At 35.3% G+C, this 16,079-nt stretch overlaps 1 protein-coding gene across 1 annotated transcript in view; it reads right to left on the bottom strand.

Annotated features, from left to right (window-relative positions):
* Positions 1-16,079, bottom strand: part of Glce (glucuronic acid epimerase) — a 111,844-nt gene that overhangs the window by 16,390 nt on the left and 79,375 nt on the right. The window lies entirely within an intron of this gene.

Here is a 16,079-nt window from a genome sequence, read left to right as displayed (position 1 = left end):
AATACAATTTCTATGCTGACTATCCCCAAGTTCTATATTTAGGTCAGACCTTTCATTGGAACTGCAGGTTCATATATTCAAGTAATTGGTATCTTTACTGAGATCAAATAGAATTCTGAAATGTAGCTCACCAAACTTAACTCCTAATCTTTTCCCTCAATTTGCTCCTCTTTTTTCTACAGCTTAAACTAAAAACTTTGACTCCTCTTTTGCTCACTCAATATCCAGTCAGTCAGGAAATCCTGTTGACTCTACTTTCAAACTATATCCGAAATCTGACTTCATTTCACCAATTCCACTATTACCACTTTGTCAGAGCCACTGTCATTTTTCACCTAGAATAAATACTTCAGTGATATTCAAAACTGGTCTCTGCTTCTACCCCTGCCATACTATTCTACCCCGAGTCTATTCTCAACTTAGCAGTCAGAATGATGCTTTTAAATTTAAGCAAGATGATGTCATTGCAGTCCTGATGGGAGGAGAATTTGATGCTGTTGGTCTTGCTGGCCATATGCTGTACCAGCCAGTCAGGATCACAATGCAGATGTCACTGGGAAACATGAGAAATTGTGTTAGTTATGTGTGTAATATAAGGAACACCTCAGCCTGCTGAGAGGGGAGCCAGGAGTTTGATTGATATTTGTCACAGTCACTCTGTAATTTATTGTGTAGTGTGAATCCGCAACTATTTATTTTATTCTATAACTTTCTTTGAATTTTTCCCACAATAAACCTTTTTAGCAGCAATGATATATATATATATTTTAAAATGATATATATATATATATATATATATATATATATATATATATATATATATATATATATTTTAAATGGAAGTATTTAATGAAAAATCAAATGGTGACTTTTGGTTTCTTAAGAGAGCTGACAGTGAATATGTACCTCACTCATTTCTTTTAATTCCAAGAGAAGGTGAACCTTGAGCCACAACTGTCTAAAAACAACTTTACTTTCAGTATTTTGGCAGGATACAAATTCCTTGGTTGCATATTATTTTCTTTCAAAATGCTGTAGGCAATACTTAACTGTTTTAAAGCATTAACGCTTACTGATGAGAGGTTTGATTTTAACTGTCACTACGTACATAACTTCCTTCTGAATCAGTTTATCCTAGGAATTCTGCAGCTTTAAGAGACTGTGCCATAGTATAATGTTTGATTCTCTACTTCTGCACTTGCCGAGCCCTTTCAATTTGAAAACTTGTGCCCTTCTATTCTTGTTTATTGGATGTGGTATCTCCTTGCATCTCTGAGTATATTACAAGTTCTTTTTAAAAAATAAAGTTCTCTATGATTACTTCTATTTTTCTCCACTGGTAATTTTTCAAAATGGCAATTTTTTTTTTGGTTATTTTGTCTTTTTCATGCCATTTGCTTTCCTCACTTGCCTAGTAATCTTTGGTTACTCAATTATATTTAAGACAAAATGACATTAGTCAACATAGGTTTCATTTCTTATTGTGAAGATGGTCTGTTTTTGTTGTTGTTGTTTTTTCCAGATTGTTCTCCTGAAAGGGATAAAAGGAGAGAGAACTCTGTGTGGGCTGGGCACAAGCTGACAGCAGCAGTGTTCATCTAGGAGGAGTGGGTGGGAGGACAACAGACCTAAATGCTAGACCAAAGATGGCTTTTTTTCTTTTGTTCTGGGAACGTACATGCACTTTAGAAGCCCATAGTCTTTCCCAATTTCTCTAAAGAAAATCTCCCTGGTGTTTTACCTGGATTCATGCCAGCAAACTCTAGTCCAAATGCAGGGATGGAAGAAGTATGGGGAGGCAAAGAGAAGGTACAGTTGGCCCTTCTGGTGCCCAACAAAGGTCCAGAAATCTGCCCAACTATCATTCTTTGGTAGTCTTCCTATTTACTATTCTTGGTTTACTAAATATTTCCATAGATTTTATTTCAGTGCGATATTAGGAGGGAAAGAAAGAAGGATTTGGTTTGTATTGAAAATCATAAACAGATTTTAAAAGTTGAAAATTCAATCCAGGTTGAGTATCCAAAATGGTTGGGCCAAGAAGTGTTTAGGATTTCTACAGATTTTGGGATATCTGCATAAACATAATGACATTATCTTGAGCGTGGGACCCAAATATAATCACAAAATTCATTTATGTTTAATATTGATCTTATACACAAAGCCTGAAGGTAATTTTATATAATATTTTAAATGATTTTGTGCATGAAGCAGTTTCACGGTATGGAATTTCCACTTGAGGCATCATATCAGTGTTCAACATTTTACATTTTGAAGCATTTAGGACTTCTGTTTTTTTCTTTTTAAATTTTTCTTCCCAGTGCTGGGGGTTGAATTCAAGGCCTCATGCTTGCTAGGCCAGCACTCTACCACTGAGCTACATCCCTTGTCCCAGGATTTCAAATGTTTAGATTAAGGATATCCAATCTGTAATGTATTTTATTACTTGTATTATTAGATGAGAAAATGTGTTAAATGCTCAAAAACCATGATGCAGTACAAGCAAAGCTTCAAAGGTCATGTATTTACAAACTGAGGATACTGTAGTAGAAGGCAAACTGATAATGCTAAATGGTATTTACTTTTTAAAAATCCCTTACCAAAACCACTAACATGTCAATATTTGAATAATGTATCAACTATGCCTACTAACATTTTGACCAATTAAAATAGAAATATAGTTTTTTGTTCCATCTTTGAGAAGTATCTTTTTGCCACTACTCAAATGAGAGTAACTCTGATTATAGAGCAAAGTTATCTTTTTTTTTTTTTAATTTATTTTTTAGTTCTCGGCGGACACAGCATCTTTATTTTATTTTATTTTTTTATGCAGTGCTAAGGATCGAGCCCAGCGCCCCGAGCATGCCAGGCAAGCGTGCTACCACTTGAGCCACATCCCCAGCCCAAACAAGGTTATCTTTATAAAGAAAAATTAAGACTTAAAAACTTTCAGCAACCCTTAAGCTGCTATTTGTATCTGACACCATTCCTTACTAAAAGCAATTGAGACTTCTTATGAGAAATGGATAATTCTAGGTGTTGGGTTGGGATACCTTGCCAGGCCAGAACAAAAAAGCTTTCAAATGCCAACAGAGTCATAATCCAGGGATCACAAAAGCAGTAAAGGATAGAATAAAGTTGGAAAAAATGTTAATAACTGCTAAATCTGACTAACAGATATACTGAGGTTCACTATATTATTTCATATACTTTATGTGCTGTGTGTGTGTGTGTTTGTGCATGTATAACTGGAATTTATCCAGAGGCCTTCTACCACTGAGCTCCACTCCCAGACCCTTTTGTTTTTTGAGACAGGGTCTGACTAAGTTGCAGAGGCTGACCTCAAACTTGTTATCCTCCTGTCTTACGACTCTCGAGTCACTGGATAACAGGCATGCGCCATTGTACACAGCTTATATTTTATGTTTAAGCATCTCCATAATTTACAAATATAGAGGGATAACAAAAAAAAACTCATCCTGGGAGGCTCCCATCCCTATTTGTTAAAACTTTGAGAATGATGCCTGAAATTGGATGAACTACACTTAGTCAATAATAATCTATGAGTCTACAAAAATATTTGACAAGACCAGACAAAAACTTAGGTAATCTTAGCTAGTGAATATTGGAATTAAGTAATAGAATTTATTTATTTGTTTTGCTTCTGTAGGAGCAACTATATTTCAGAACAAACTAATAGCCCAGTCAATATACTAATCTATTTTACGGAAAGACAAAAATGTAGAAGAAAAAAAATCAGAAAATTAACTTATGCAGTGTAAGAAATAAAATCAAGAAGAAACAAATGAGATGGTATCAAACTAAAAAGCTTCTTCTCAGCAAAAGAAACAATCAATGAAGAGAACAGAAAACCTACATTTGGGGAGCAAATTTTTGCCACATACACGTCAAACAGAGAGCACTAATCTCCAAGATATACACAGAACTCAAAAAACTTAACCCCAAACAACCCAATCAATAAATGGGCTAAGGAGCCGAAAACACACTTCTCAGAAGAAGATATACATTCAATCAACAAATATATGAAAAAATGTTCAACATCTCTAGTAATTAGACAAATGCAAATCAAAACTACTCTAAGATTTCATCTCATGCCAATCAGAATGACAGTTATCAAGAATACAGACAACAATAAGTGTTGGCGAAGATGTGGGGGGAAAAGCCATGCTCATACATTGCTGGTGGGACTGCAAATTGGTACAACCAATCTGGAAAACAGTATGGAGATTCCTTAGAAAACTTGGAAAGGAACAACCATTTGACCCAGCTATTCCACTCCTCGGTCTATGCCCAAAGGACTTAAAATTAGCATACTGTAGTAACACAGCCACAGCAATGTTCATAGCAGCTTAATTCACAATAGCTAAACTATGGAAGCAACCTAGATGCCCTTCAAGAGATGAATAGATAAAGAAACTATGGTATATATACACAATAGAATATTACGCAGCATTAAAACAGAATAAAATCATGGCATTTGCAGGTAAATGGATGGAGTTGGAGAATATCATGCTAAGTGAAGTTAGCCAATGCCATAAAACCAAAAGCCAAATGTTCTCTCTGATAAGTGGATGCTGATCCAAAATGGGGAGCGGGGAGGCATAAGAAAAATGGAGGAACTTGGGTGAAGGGGAGGGAGGGTGGGGAGAATACAGGTGGGCAGAAAAGATGGTGGAATGAGATGGACATCATTATTCTAGATTCATGTAAGACTGCACATAGGGTGTACCGTTACATGGTATACAGCCAGAGAAATGAAAAGTTGTGCTGCAATTGTGTAAATAAATCAAAATGCATTTTGGTGGCATATATACCTAATTAAAATAAATTAGAAAAAAAAAGAGGTACTGTTTTAGGTGAAGCTGAATTCTAACTTTGAGCCAATAATTCAGAGTGGTAAAATACAATTATAAGAAGAACCCAAGGTTAGTCTGTTTTACATTCCCTGTAATTAACTTGTTTTTCTCCCTGCCTGGATGCCTGATGATGATGATGACTATTTGAACAAGGGAAAGAACAAAGTTAAACCAGATTAGGCTTAGTTATCAGTCTCTTTTCGTTAGATGTTCCTGCTATTTGGCAACAAGCCTATTTGAATTTCAGGTTCAGGTCATCCTTCATCTTAGTTTTTCCTACAGTGTTTAATAATTGTTCCAGTTCAGTTAGTTCTGTCTCTTTCAGAATATCAACTTTATACATTGGATCTCTTTGTTATTCATGTCTACCATATTTTCCTTCATTTTTATTTTTATCTCCTCTCTCCTTTTCCTCTGAACTTTAGGGAAATTTCTCAAACTTGTATCGAATATCATGAATTTGCTTCTGGTGTACATTTTTAGGTATTGCATATTCAATTTCTATTCTATTGTTTCTTATCTGAATACTATATTTTTTAGTTTCCTTCTTATTGTTTCTTATTTTCTTAATGTAATACTCTTTTAATTTATGCCTTTCCATTAGCTAGCTTTCCCCATTTCACCCCAGTCTACCGTCTGTGAATTCATTTTCCACATCTCATTCCATAGACTCTACTTTTCATTTATTTTTAATTTTTATTTTTGATGGTACTGGGGATTGAGCCTAGGGCCTTGGGTATAATAGGGAAGTACTCTATCATGAAGCTACATTCTTAGCCCTTTTTGTTTTCTTTTGAGACAGGGTCTCACCAAGATGCCCATGCTGGCCTTGAACTTGTAGATTCTTCAGCCTTAGCTTCTTGAGTAGCTGGGATTGCAGATGTGTGCCATCATGCCCAGCAGACTCCACCAATTTTTAAATCTACAAATAAAAAATGCTTTCTAAAATTTTTAATACTGAAGTAAATCTTCATATTAAGAGTGTATGCTTTTGTCCTGTATTAAGTGCTACATTTCTCTTTCTTCATGGTTTCAGAATCTTAGATTGTATCCCTCCATTACTTCCTATAAGCCAAAGACTAGATCTAGAGGTTTCATAAAGATAGGGTTTTTCATAAGAGAGATGTGAATTTCACCAGGAAGTATATGTCCAATTGTCTCTTTTTGTGATGTTATGATTTATCCTTGTGTTCAAGGTCATTAGTCTAATCCAGTCATTATAAAGCTCTCTATTCAGCTAATAGTTCTATCAGTCCTTCTTAACATATTAGTTGGAATACTCTGGAAAGAAACCTTGCCAGCTACATGGTTACCCTGAGATCACATAGTTATACAAGAAATACAGAATTAGTGATTGAATCTTTCCTTTACTAATTTTCAAAATAATGGATTGGCTCCTTAATAACTTCCAAAACAGCTTTTAAAAACAGTAACATATATACTCACAGATTTTTAACATACTTGATATATTTTAATCTACTGCTATTATTGCTTTTTAATGTTCAAATTATCCTATCTTTAGCCAATGTGAATCTCTTCAAGTTGTCCTCTAAGTCCTCTGATAAATCCAACTGTTTTCTGAAGGCTTTCCTGCTATCTTGTATTACAAGACATCCCAGGTTCATTATATACACTTCCTGCCAAAGATGAAACAGCCATTCTTCAGAGTTCTAGTTTCTTTTACCATGAACCTTGGAAAGAAAACCTTCTAGATTATGTCTGTTTGAGATTTCTTGATATTTCTATATTATAGGCACATGAATACCAACTTTCCCATGTTTCTACTGCTAGCATGCCATTTTTAGTTGTTTCAATGGCACTAAAGGTAGGGTGAGAGAGAGAGTCAGATGCCTATGCCTACCCACAATGCTATCTGAATCTGTGAGGGCTAGTTTTTGTTGCTAGACATATACATCAAAAATAAACTATTATATGTTCTAGTCATTGTTATTTTCACTCAGAAAACTCCAAAATAGGTAGTCTGTAACTTTAGATGTAGCTACATGCTCATCAAGGTCATGGGCACTTTTTTTTTAATATCAATCTATAACCCAAGAAATCTACTGAAGTCTCACCTTTGTGTCTGTCTGTATTGTAGCTCAGAAAGGCACAAGGGCAAAAGAACATGTCTCACTGCAATCAATTCACTTTAATGAGACTCCTGAAGCTTCACACAACACTCCAGATATTTCATAGCCGAATCTCAAGTTATATGGCCACTCCTAGTTTAGAGGGAGAGTGGGAAATACCTTTTGTTCCAGCAAGCAATGCACCAAGTAAAAAATTGGGATTCTATTATTAAAAAGGAGAAAATGGATGCTGAAAGGAAACTAGCTCCAGTAGCAGAAAGTCTTTCTCAGTATACAAATTAATTACTCTCTATGTAGCTCCTTTATGCATATCTCAATTACACAAATTCTCAAAATATGGTTTAAAATTATCATGAATCTATTAATGTCCTTCTCTAGGTTAAGCTCCTTAAAGGTGCAGGGCATATTTATGTATCAATACCTACCACAATCTTATCCATTGTAGGGATCCCATAAGTAGTAAGTTGAAATGGGACTTATTTCTCATGTCTAGTTATAGTATGTAGCAATATTTTCAAATTTATTGTATTGTGTAATCTGTGAGGCAACCCAATATTCCCATAATTCAAAGCTTGGGCTAGAAATCATCATCAACCCTGCACAGGGAGGTTGATCCTGCTATCTCATCTATTCTCAAACTTTCAAAAGACATATTTAGGTTAAAAAAAAAACTGATTGAATGGAAAAGGAAGTTGTTCCTTTTTGGGGAAGGGGATTACAGAAAAAGGAAACATTTAATAAGTAGTTTTACTGTATGCTAAGTGCTATATATACTTTCAGTCATTGAAATCAAACCCTAACAAGGAGCTCTTATTATTACCAGCAAATAGTTGAGGAAAACAGTAGTTTTTAAATTCTGCTTAAGAAAAATTATTAGGGAGCACATAGGATTTAAACTTACTTCTTCTATCTGGCTTCAAGGTCTAAGTTCTTTACATCAGACAACATCATATTATTCCAAATAATTATATATTTTCTCACCAATTAAAAAAGAACAGAATGATTTGCCCTTGGTTTGTGCAGAAACAAACTACTAACATTATGCATTAGCTTTTGAAACTAAACTCTGCTTATGAAAAGAACTTCTAAATGTTTTCAACTTAATTTTCTTCCAGCAGCAATAATATAAAGAACTAGGACAGGAAAAACATTTTTTTAAAGAGCACAGAGCTGCTTTGTATCCAGAAAAGCTTAACAATTACAGTGTAACTAAAATGTTCTTTGAAGTGCTGTATAGTACTTAATGAAAAAGCTCCTGCTTGCTTCTAAGCAATGTGTCAAACTAAGCATATGCTATGTAAATAAATTCATTCAGAAAGGAGTCCCAGGCTTTTGCAGCTGTGTAAGATTTCTTCACTCATTAAGAAAGTCCAGAAAAAAGACCTAATGATGTTGTTATTTTGCATGGCTTATGCACAGGGGGACTTTACAGTACTAATTGGTTCAGCTATCCTAAGAAATTCTATAGAATAGTTGTTGGCAGTAAGCTTTTATGAAACATCTTTTATCAAGTTTGGTGCCATCCTGCAAAACAAGAATGACGATGTTCATCAAGAATCTTGTTTACAATAATTTTAAAAGTCATAAGACACAGAGCCTTAGTCTTGCACAAGAATATACATGTGTATGAAAGCAGTGCTTAAACAGAATCACAGATTAGTACTATCTACCTCTTAGGTGCTTCAGAGGTGTTCTGAAGACTACTATATAAGACAATACATATACCTAAAGAATGTGGCAACATGGGTTCCATTTTTCTTTCTTGTACAAGGTCACAATCTGTCAAAAGTCTAATAAGAGACACAGCTGGAAACTAAAACCAGATTGCAGGTCTGGAACCCAATTTTTAAACTCTTAATCTAGTGTTTGCCACTCGTTATACTACATTTTCACTGCATTTTATTTTCTATCATTTGTTTCTACTACTAGAACATGCCAAATTGTGTGTACATTACTCTCCAGATTTTGAAAATGGTCAACAAATTCTTCATCCTCAAGTTCTGAGAGCTCAGAGTCTTCAATGAGGTATTTCATATTTTAGATTACTGTAACTAGTCATTCAAGAAAATGCCATACTAACACAGAAAATCTAAAACTAATGAGGTTATGAATGTTTGTAACAATTTATTTATAATAATCCCTAAACTGGGAACAACCCATGTGTACAGAAAATGGCGACTGGATAAATAAACTGTGGTTTACCCATGCAATAGACTACAATTTAATTATAAACTAATATTAATATCTGCAACAACATGGATGACCCTCAAAAACATTTTTCTCAGAAGTCAGATAAAAAGTATTCTGACTATATGATTTCATTTATGTGACATTCTGGAAAAAGTGAAAACAGCTGGTGGCTGGAAGGAAGTAACAATAGAGGTGCAAGAGGTCTTTTGGAGGGCAATGGAAATATTCTAAATTTTGATCAAAGTAATAGTTAAACAACTATGTACTGTCAGAACTCATGGAACAATATACTATAAATGGGGATTATATTTTATTCTATGTAAATTATCTCCAATAAATGTCTTTTAAAACAACAGATAAAAATTAATCTAGAATAAATGCATTTCCATATTTTTTGAGTTATAAATGCTATGACAATATCAGAGAAACTAATTAAATAGGTCAATTCTGAGCTTTAGAATCTGAGATCTTGGATAAACTAGATAATCTTTCCAAAACTCAATGTTCTGATTTGTAAATATGATATAATACAGTTTATTTCATAAAGTATTGCAAGATGAAATGAACGCTTACTTTAGTGCCTGCCACATAATAGGAGTTCACAATAGGCAAAGAAAAATGTTAATGGATGAAATTATGTCTCTTTTTTTAAGCTAGTAAAAAAAGAAGCAATCTTCACCTATATTTGTTCATTTAATAAAATATTTCCTAAACATATATTATACAGTGTGTCAACATTTTCCCAAATAACTCATCTGAAAAAAAAAAAAAAACAGTAGAATTCCCCTGAAAAGAATACCTTTCTCTAAGCTTCTGTAATTTTTATTATCTCATAAAAGTTGATAAGAATAGCAATCAAGAAACAAATAAGATCTGTCTTTCCACAGAGTAATATGTTGGCCAGAAACTAAATTTCATCAGCAATAAATACAAATTAAATAAGATTTAAGCTAAGATTTCCCAGATGTACAATTTTCTAAACAAATAGGAAGGTTACTAAATTAAATTAACTTCAGCCCTGTAGGAACTTTCATTTACCTCCTACTTAAGACCTTACTACATGCTGAGTAAAAGGTATACTTTCTGTTGGTTTTAAATTTTGAAGTAAATGCAAATTACAATACAGAAATTCTATTTACCTAAGCTAATAAAATAGCTGAAGTAGAAAAAGAATATTATTCAAGAATATATCTTAATGTATAGAAATATATTTCCTATACATAACTACACATCATCTAAAAGTTGAAATCAAGCTTCACTGACATTTATATTAAAAAAAATCTAAGATCTTAGCAGTATAATTATTTACAAAGGTTAAAACCTGAATTACAAATATTTGGCAAAAAGAAAATTATATCTTTGATTTCCCCTCTTTATCCCTTATACATATGTGTATCAAATATATATGAATGTGTTTTCATCCTGCAACAGGCTCTACCATATAGCTTACTGCATTCATGTTTTTAAAAACTGCTCCTTCAAGACAGAATTTAAATTATTATTTGGGTTGATGATGGAGCTCAGTGGTATCAGCATGCATGAGGCCCTGCATTTTATCCCTAGCACCACAAAAATAAAATAAAATAAAATAATAAATTACCATATATAATATATAATTATATTAACTATATATAATTATATTAATTATAATATATAATATATACTGTATATATAATTAGTTGCAGTTGGACATAATATCTTCATTTTATTTACTTATTTATTATGCGGTGCTGAGGATTGAACCCAGCGCCTCTCATGTGCTAGGCGAGCGCTCTCTACTGCTGAGCCACAACCCCAGGGAAACCTTCCTAGGGAAAACAACCTTTCTAGGGAAATAGGAAACAGCCCCAAATACTCCAAGATGGATATTCTATAATCTTTAATAATTGAGGTCAAAGAAGTAATTTCTTTCTTACATTGGTAGAAACATTTCTCAGTTATGTGCACTTTCTGCCACGTTTCTATCTGCTATTCCTCCCAAAGAACACAACTTCCACCCAAACGGAAAACATTCATCTAGTCTATGATTTTAGACTAGCTGATAACCTGTGCTGGGAGCCATCAGCCAAGTAGGTATGACAAATTCCTTGCCAGCTTACTCCCATGCTGTCTAGTGGAAGGACTTCTGAAAGGTGACCTTGCTCGAGGACCAGGGCAGGATCCGTGTTTAGGGTGTTCCCCCTTTAGAATAGGGCAGTTTAGCATAATAGGAGAGTAGGGTGTTTCCCCTTTAGAATAGGGCGGTTTAGTAATAGGAGATTAGGGTGTTCCTCTTTTGGAATAGGGCGTATCCTGCTGCTGAGTTCCTCTTGAGTGCTTAGGGTCAGACAGTATATTTTGGGAGACAGAAGCCCATGCGGAGTGGATTTAGGCAGGAGTGGATTTGGGCGGATTGGATTTGGGCAGAGAACCTGGATTCCCCCAGAACGTGTTTGTAGACGGCCGGTGTGAGTTCGGGAATAAAGAATTGCTGTTTGAATCTACAAGCTGTGTGGAGACTCGTGATTTGTGCCCAGCCGAGAGACTGCGGCATTTGGCGGTCCGTACGAGGAACATCTGAAGAAAAGGTAAGTGAAATTGTTCAGCCCCTGAAGGAGAGCGAAAGAATGGGTGAGCATTTAAAAAAACAATGTGTTCTTGTTCTAATTTATTTTATTTTTATTTCAAGTTGCCTGTTCCTAGAACTTTCTCAGGCAAACTGGGGAAAATGGTTGACTCAAAGTTTGAAGTTGTTCACCAGCGAGGGAGAAAAATTGTTAGAGAAAAAAGGCACCCCAGTAAGACCAAGAACAGTTAGGGCATATGTTGATACAATACAAAAATGTAGCCCATGGCTTTTTAAAGACGAGTTATTAAATATATCAATGGGACCATCATGGTATCCTGTAGAAGGATTTTTCTTCAACAAGAAAGAGATTGCTAATTCTGTTTACTACGCTTGTCTAAGATCTTGGTTTTTACAGACATCTGATTAATTTACAAAGCTAAAGTGTTAAAATATCAACCACTAAATATGAAATCAAGTACTCTTTACTTATTAAGTTCCATAAGGTAATATATTTAATCATTATGTGTGTTTTCATAAATTGGTGAATGGAAAAATGTTTAATATTGCTTTGGTCTATGTCTTTGCTGAAACAAGGTTACTAAGTGTTAAGATTCTATCATGTGTAATTTATATACAAAGAGTATAAGAAGTTTCAGTTGGGTTTCAATTACAGTATTATAGTATCATAAAAAACATGAAAGTCTTTCATCTTCTTAAAGTGGAGTAATTTGTCTAATTCAGAAATTTTATAAGGGTTATTTCAGAATGTGAATTTATAAAAAGGGTTAATGGCTAGAAAAGAAATATTAAAAGATTGAAGATGTGAAAATATATTTTAATATGGAAGATTAAAAGAAAAAGAAATGTTTCTAGATGAGATAATCTCTGTGTGGTAAAGTAAAAAGTTGTAAAATGCCATTTTAAAAGATTTTGAGGAAACTAGACTTACTTTAAAAGTTTGAGAAAGGAAAAAGAAGAAAAAGATATTTATACATGGCAGATTGAGACAAAGCTTCTTAATGGAGTAAAAAAGGCCTTTGGTTGAAGGGCAGCCATGTAAACTAATATTTAGCGATTTAAACAGAGTCTAAGCCTCGTTTAAAAGAGTGAAGCTGTAGGTGGTGAAAAAGTACATTTAAAAGTACAGTATAGATGATAATTGTAAGACTTTAAAAGGTTAATTTGAAGGTGGTTAAGATGCCTTCATGACGGAGGAAAGATTGCGTCATTAGAAGCCTAGTTAATCTTAAAAATTGGAAAGGGGTATATATCCCCCAAAGATAAACTTAAAATAACCCTTTTTACTCTAAACTTTTTAAATTTGGATTCATCAGGACTTAGTGCTGCGGAAAGGCATATGTATCCAAAAAATGTGCATAAGCCTAAAGTTCTTTGGAAAGATATTCTAACAGGACAATGGAAAGGTCCAGACCCAGTGATTGTCTGGAGTCGGGGCTCTGTTTGTGTGTTTCCACAGGGAGAACAGCAGCCGATTTGGATTCCAGAAAGACTAACTAAAACGATTTCTACAGATCGAAAAGAAGATGATTTGACTCAAATCCATAACAGCTGATATCCAGAACTCCAGCTTGGCCATTCTTACATCTGCAACAGTGATTAACAAGGATGCTTTTTTCAATATCTATTTTATTATTGCATTTTTCCACATCATAAGGTTCTATTTTTATTTTTTTTGAGCTCATACAAACCTAGGTTAATGTTTTTCTGATCAGTTTTATTTTTTTGACTATAGAGTTTTTAAACATTGCAATGGAGATTTCACCTAGGTAAAGCTACAAGGCCTTTATTATTATCTTATGTGTTGTACGTTTGTTTGCACATTTGTGTTTTGTGTTATATGTCTGTGTGTGCGTATGTCCATATTTCATATATGAGGAGCGCTCATGAGAAAATGGATCCGAATTATTTACTTTTTATTCACGTGATTTAAATGGCTTAATTTAAATTAAGTAAACAGCTGTTAAGGATTCTTTTTAAAGGTGGTTAACAGATCTGCTTGTTTACTAATTTAAATCAGGTAAACAGCTGTTAAGGATTGTTTTTTAAGTAGGTTAACAGATCTGTTTGTTTACTTTCACCTTTCCTTTTCATTATATTTAATAATTCTTTTCAGGATAATGTCTTTTTAGCATCATTGCCAGAATTCCTATCTTCATCCCAATGAATATAACTCAACAAGTATGCTCAATCAAGGAGTCAACTTACTTTGGGAGGAAACGGACTTTGGGAGGAGACGGACAGATTGATAGATTCCTCCCCTTTGAACTGCTTACAGAACTTGCCTGGACTATGTAACTACGTTTAGTGCAGCTATTGTGGTAATGCTGGCATATATTTGCTGATGGTGTCACCAGTGATCTTTGCTGATGGTGTCACCAATGATGCAATTTTTCCAAAGGAACTGTCAATTGGCTTGGTGTCGTGGCATTTCTGTATCCTCCTCCCTTCTGCTAGTGATGGTCTAAATTTGGGGGCCAATGGCTATATGCTGGACCGGCAGTCAGTGACGGGTATGATCCAATTGCAATGGTATCAACCTAAGACAGGAGGCTGACGCCTAAAGGTCAGTTACCTAAAGGTCAGTTTTCCGATGACGGGTAAGAGCCATATGTTGAATTGGACAACCTACCAGGCGCGGTCCTTAAGCCACATTAACCTCACTCCCCCACTGGCACCAAGGCCAAATTTGGGGGCCAACAGAGGTGAGGCAAAGAACCTCACCCCCCCACTGGTGCATAGACCTATCCACAAGTATGGCTGTATGCTGGACCGGTAGTCAGTGACGGGTATGATCCAGTTGCAATGGTATCAACCTAAGACAGGAGGCTGACGCCTAAAGGTCAGTTACCTAAAGGTCAGTTTTCCGATGATGGGTAAGAGCCATATGTTGAACTGGACAACCTACCAGGCACGGTCCTTAAGCCACATTACTTGTTGTTTAATTAATCAGAAGGGGGGAGATGCTGGGAGCCATCAGCCAAGTAGGTATGACAAATTCCTTGCCAGCTTACTCCCGTGCTGTCTAGTGGAAGGACTTCTGAAAGGTGACCTTGCTCGAGGACCAGGGCAGGATCCGTGTTTAGGGTGTTCCCCCTTTAGAATAGGGCAGTTTAGCATAATAGGAGAGTAGGGTGTTTCCCCTTTAGAATAGGGCGGTTTAGTAATAGGAGATTAGGGTGTTCCTCTTTTGGAATAGGGCGTATCCTGCTGCTGAGTTCCTCTTGAGTGCTTAGGGTCAGACAGTATATTTTGGGAGACAGAAGCCCATGCGGAGTGGATTTAGGCAGGAGTGGATTTGGGCGGATTGGATTTGGGCAGAGAACCTGGATTCCCCCAGAACGTGTTTGTAGACGGCCGGTGTGAGTTCGGGAATAAAGAATTGCTGTTTGAATCTACAAGCTGGGTGGAGACTCGTGATTTGTGCCCAGCCGAGAGACTGCGGCAAACCTGTAATTCTCAAGGATGAATTTCTTCTTTATCCTTGCTGTTGCATTTATATCAGAAAATAAATTCTTAGAGGGTAGAAACCATGTGAGTGTATTTTTCCCCCTCTCCCAAAGTGCTTTGGGCAATGGGCAATGCTGGTTTTGCCTTCTTTCTATATAGTGGTTTAATTATTCCTATCATACATTTGAAAAAATGTATGAATATTAATTGCCCCCTCAAATTCTATTTTGCTATCCTGAACACTACACTATTTTTTCCGTATAAAAAGAAGTAGAAAATACAGATGCAGACATAACTAGGCTATTTTGTGGGTTTATGTTTACTCAAATATCTAAGTGTCTAAGTGTTTATAAATACACTTCTATATGTGTTTTATATTACAATAAATCTACTCTGAAAACCAAAAAAAAAAAAAAAAAAAAAAGAAGAAGTAGTAGCCTGGCGTGATGGTACACACCTGTAATCCCCAGTGGTTTTGGAGGCTGAGACAGGAGGATCATGAGTTCAAAGCCAGCCTCAGCAAAAGCAAGGTACTAAACAACTCAGTGAGACCCTGTCTCTAAATAAAATACAAATTAGGGCTGGGGATGTGGCTCAGTGGTTGAGCCCAAGTTTAATTCCTAGTACAGGGGGAAAAAAAAAGTAGTAGCTAGTTTAGCAAATACAAAGGATCTTAATCTCTGCAACAATGAACACTAGAAAGCAAAGCATCAGTTTTTTAAAAATACACTTGAAATCCTTAAGACAATGGGCAGAATAAAAGTACAAGTCAATGGTTTCTATTTTCTAGACAAATAAAAATGGGCACATGAATATGAGTCCTCCACCCCCATGCAGTCATACCAGTTCATTGCACAAACAGACAAATCAAGATCCTTTTTCCACAGTCAGGTGTGGTGGTGCACT

The sequence above is a fragment of the Callospermophilus lateralis genome, chromosome 3 (assembly GCF_048772815.1).
Source record: "Callospermophilus lateralis isolate mCalLat2 chromosome 3, mCalLat2.hap1, whole genome shotgun sequence".
NCBI classification, from domain to species: domain Eukaryota; kingdom Metazoa; phylum Chordata; class Mammalia; order Rodentia; family Sciuridae; genus Callospermophilus; species Callospermophilus lateralis.
The sequence above is the reverse complement of the archived record's forward strand: the minus strand, read 5'-3'. Positions and strand labels throughout refer to the sequence as shown.